This window comes from Oreochromis niloticus, linkage group LG5, assembly GCF_001858045.2.
Source record: "Oreochromis niloticus isolate F11D_XX linkage group LG5, O_niloticus_UMD_NMBU, whole genome shotgun sequence".
NCBI classification, from domain to species: Eukaryota; Metazoa; Chordata; class Actinopteri; order Cichliformes; family Cichlidae; genus Oreochromis; species Oreochromis niloticus.
In genome coordinates, this window is record NC_031970.2 from 24848867 (window position 1) to 24854399 (window position 5533).

Consider the following 5533-nt stretch of genomic DNA (forward strand, 5'->3'; position numbering starts at 1 on the left):
AACTGACCTTTGACACTTGGATGTTGGCTTAATTTTTTACACAAAGAGAAATTTGACCCTAATAATAAAAACATGATACTGTGGTGAATACTTACCTCAACTTTGATGGGTTTTTCACAGCTATTTATTTAGAAAAAAAGTAAAACACGTTACAAGGACACAATGTACATTGCAGAGTACATGAATGGGAATTCCTCCTCTCTATACTTACACTCCTCCCTAACAAATGCCAAGTCATCATCTCCATATTGTGTGTCGCACTTTTCGAGTTTCATTGAAGTGTGCCCAAGTGCACAAAATGTAAAACAATGTATTAGTTTTTAAGCCCCGTTCCCGGTCTAACAAGATGCCATTCATTTAAGAGACTAATAATTTTTTGATTTTAAATTGTGCTAACTTCAACGCAGTAACATTAAAAATAAAACATAGCAGAACTCATTTTTGTTGGACACAAGAACAACTCAAGCATATTTTTCGGGAGCCGGAACTAGGGCTTACAAGTTTGCCGTGCCCTGGGACCAGTGCGAGTTGTGCTGCAGATCTGGCGTGGAGGGTCCGGACACTCCCACAGCGCAGACTTGCTATCCGCACAGAGCGTTGCTGGTGTGGCTTATGCAAAGAGACAAAACAGCTCCCGTAAGCATGTCTGTTGTAGCCTGCCCTTTATAAGTATCTCTTGATTATTTAAACAGTGTTTAAATTGTGACTCGTTTGTTATCCAAAAACATTTTATCTATGTTACTGATTTAAAATATACAGATATATATTTTTCAAGTTTTTAGCTTAAACAGACTCTTGAGCAAAATCCGTAATGGCATAACCAGTGTGCAGCCTAATGTACATCTTTTAAGTGTATGTTAATCAGTACATGAAGCGTACCTCTGAAAAGAGTCCATCATTTGTGAATTTACTGATTTGTTTTTTAACCGCAGTTTTCACAAACTGCGGATGATGAAATCCTCTGTATTGTAGAAAATGTCTTTAAACTATCGCTGTTCCTACTTACTGAGCTACTGCTTACTATGTGAATAAACAATTTGAACGAGAAAGGGTTTAAAGACACATTGAAGCAAAGGTAAAAACTTTGTAATGAATTTATGTGACCGTTATTCTGAAATCCGACAGAGAGTGAAAATCCAAGAGATGCTGCAAGCCTCTGCATTAATGATCTTTCTGTTTCTCTCCTTCTGCGTGTGTGTGTGTGTGTGTGCTCGCAGAGGGGAGGTCACGGCAGGAGTTCCCTGAGTTGACACGTATGAACCATAAAATCAGTTTGGACTGAGGAGCAGTTGGTGAACTACATTCAGTCCTGATGTAGAGAGTTGAAAATAGCTTTCTAGTAAAATCTGGTATCAGAATAAACTGGGGAAAACAGCCCCCCCCCTAAAGGTTTTTGTTATGATGTATTTGTGTACCTGTCAGTTTACAATGCTATTCTGCATCCAGCCGCTAGAGGGCGCATTACGCGCAGTGGTATCGAGTAGCGTTTGGGGCACAGAGGAAGAATAAACCTTCCTGTTGTGAAACTGACATCAGCTCAACGTGTGTCCCGTTTTCTATTCTTTATCACAGGTTAGTAAATGCATTAAATGAATGTATACTGCAGACCTTACAAACAGAGGATGTTGTTATATTGGTAATAAGCGCAACTCGCTAAAGAAATGGATTCGTTCTGAGTTGTGTCCGAATTGTGGGTTAAGGCGCAGGCTAAATGATGCTAATGCTAGCGGACTGGGCTAATGTGGGATACTGAGTGTGTGTGGGGAAGCTAATCTGACCTGTGAGAGACTTCTGGACTGTGAACTCTTAATGTATTATGTACTCTGATAAATTGATTTGAACTATGTTTATTCTTCTGGTTGATGTTGTGGTTACAAGAACAAGTTGTGGTTTAATATGAAGACATTTATAGAGTGTTATAAGGAAACTGTTTGATCAATGCTGACTGCATAGTAGTAGTGAACGCTGTTAAAGGAGCATTGCACTCTATATAGTTGTAGGTTGTATAAGAACAGTGAATATGTTTGTTTATGTCAAGACATTATTTTCTTGTAAAGAGTAAAATAGCTATATTAAAAAAACAGAAGTTATATTGTCAGTACAGTGGAAATACATTTCACATAGATAAGTTAGTGCTGAACGAGAATTAAATGTTTAAAAACGAGTTAATTTTATGATGTTTGTAAGGTAGTTAAAAATGAAGTACAGAGTACACTATTGTGTTTTGTTTATCTTTGTAAAATAAGTGTGTTTATTGTGATACATTGTGAATCTGATATTGTCAATGGATTTAAGCAACATTTTGTTATGTTTTGTCAAAGTTGTATTGAGAGATTTATACAGTCTCTAGCTCAGGGAACTGTGGCCATGTATGGTAAACTGGACTGAAGCATAAGGCCATTGCTTGCAGTTAGTGTGGTGATACCTGAAGCTGTTCTAAGCTGTTGTGAAGATAAACTTCCTGTTGTGAAACTGACATCAGCTCAACGTGTGTCCGTTTTCTATTCTTTATCACAGCACCACACGTTGTTGAACAGGAAACCAGTTGCCCCTCTGGTCATCATTTAGGGAGCAACACTGACAAATTACTTTTTTATCCAATGCATGCACAAGAATCCAAATCTCTGTATCACAATGATTCGTTAAAGCCTGGGAAAATTACCGTAGATCATTAATAGGGAAGAAAAAGGAGGATCACATCAGCATGGGAGACAGAAGTCTTGACATTGCTTATAACTTGAAACACAAAAACCCAGTTACGCCTGGTAAGATTATGGTATAAACCAGACTTCACAGTCTGCATCTTTACAGGGATTTTTCTGCTTTTTGTTCATTCCTAGTGTGATGTAAAAAACAACAAACACAGAGCCCACTATTAGCTGCTTCCCCCCCAAACAGTCAGTTGACTGAGAGAAATGCAATCCATTATGTGAACGCTGAAGGAGATGTGCTCCATAGTCAAACTTATATTTCCTTAACTTACATCCTATGTTCTGTTTAATTCCGGCATCCCTTGATGGAAAATTGGTTAAACCATTGCTCAACTTATGTCTGAATGACGGCAGATAATTCTGATGAAAAGGAAACTGACCCGTAAGCACTTTGCAGCTGAGTCGAGGGCTCGTGGAAATAAGGTCAAGGAGGTGTCCGGCGTGAGTACGGCCTGACATTCCATTTGGGACAGCTGCCGGACACATTAGTGCAACTCGGAGTGTGAGCAGCAACTCCTGTATACTGAACATAAGAAAAGTAATGTGTAGTGCTTCTTTTTTTAAAAAGCCAAGACTCCAGGGCTCATGCTTTTGTCTCAGGCCACAAGCCTGCTGTGTCAGACCTGGAGAGCAGCATGCTCACTATTATCAAACTTTCCACCAATACTCGGGTCAGAAGTCAATCTGAAGAAAGCAGACCTTAAGAACTTATCAACAATGAGATGAATAATTCATAGTGTAAGATATCTTCTGCAAAGTGGGTGTGTTATGACACGTAACTAGAACAATAATAATGAGCATGCATCAGTTTGTTGGCACGCAGCACAGTGTGTATTTAAATAAGAAAAAGCTGCACAGAATTCACAAACATTATTGATGAATTTAAAATTTATACAAGCAAAGCATGTACAACTAACTGAGGTTGCTTGGGGCTATAGTGGATTTTATTTGCTTCCTTTCGAGCGTTGACATGCTGCACAGCTGAGTCTCAGAGATGTTAAAATATATTAGATAAACTAACATTTTCCTTCTATTCTGGTGTAATTAAAATTTAGCCTAGTAGAGTAGTGGTGAGCTACAGATTATCAGTGTTATAAATATACTGTCCATTTACTGCTAATGATGAGCATAATGCAATTTCCTGCTGAACAAAAATCAGGAGAATGACACTCTGGATAAACTCTTCGCTACCGACCAACGAGATCTGGAGATCGACTCAAAGAGTTCATTGCCCTCATCGCCATGGTCACCTCTGCTTGCAATGAACTGTTGTTCCAAAGCAACAAAGAATAGTTGCATGCACATGATTACTCATTTAAAGAGAGTATGTGTTTTGTTTTTTTAGACATCCTTTGAGACTGGAGACTATCATTAACCAAGCATCAGAGTTTGATACTTCTTTTAGTATGGAAATGTTGCTGAATACACGCACCAGTCACTTTATTAAGTACACCTATTCACCTGCTCATTAAACAAATATCTAATAAGCCATCATAAGGCAGCAACTCAACAGATGTAGATATGGTCAAAATGACCTGCTAAGCTCTAACTGCGCATCAAAAGGGGAAGAAAGGTCATTTAAGTGAATGTGCATGGTTGTGGTACCAAATTGGCAGCTCATCTGCTGGTATTTACCACACAACCATCTATTATGGAAAAAGAGAGCTATCCAGTAAGCGCAGCTCTGTGGGTGAAAATACTATGTCAGTGTCAAGGAATGGCCAGATGATTTGCGGTAATAGGAAGGCACAGGACCTCCCTCTTACAACCAAGCATAGAATCTCTGAAGGCATAAAATTAAACCTCGAGCCTTGAAGCAGATAAACCACAGCAGCAGAAGCTACTCTATCGACTGAGCCACAACATGCACAGGATCACCAGACTTGGACAACGGAAGACTGAAAAATGTTGCTGATCGGATGAGTGTAGATTTCCCCTGTGACATTTGGACATAGAGTCCGAATGTGATGTAAGCAAGATGAACTTGGGATTATGGATCCTGCAGTTCAGCTGCTGGTGGTGAAATAGCGTGGCGGATATTTTTGGCTATTAGTACCAATGGGCTAAACACCACAGCCTACCAGTATATGTTGTCGAACCTGTCGATCCCTTTATTACTACAGGGTACCCATCTCCTGATGGCTGACTGCAGAGGAAAACACATGTCCCAAAGCTCAGATGTCTCAGACTAGTCTCTTTAACAGGAGTTCAGTGTCCTCAAAAAGCCCCACATCACCCGACTCAATCCACATTTGGGATGTGGTGGAACACAAAATTTGCATCATGGATGTGCAGCCAACAAATCTGCAGCAACTGTGTGGAGCTATCATGTCAATATCTTGAGAAATGTTTCCAGCATCTTGTTAATCTGTTTCACAAAGAATTAATGTAGTAATGAAGGCAAAAGGGTCCAAACAGGCACGACCAATGTATACCTAATAAAATGGCTGGTGAGTTTCTAATATAGCATGTGGAATATGTATTTGTGAACAAAAATATATATAAATGGATATACTTCCACATATTTTCTGTCATTACAACATGCACGTTCATCTGACAGAATGATAATCTACAGCAGTACTGAACATGTTTAACAGATGCGCTTTACAACATGCTATATGTGACTGAACGTCACTTTGAAATGACTGCTCTGAAGGAAGAACGTCTCATCTGGTATTTATTTAATTTTTTACTCCCGTCTCCTGTGAGAAGAGGAGTCAAAAAGGTGACGAAAGGAAACAAGGAGCCAAACTGAGAAATGAGAACTGTGCTATCTTTAAGAAAGACAAATAACAGACATGTGTACATGTAATGCAGTCCAG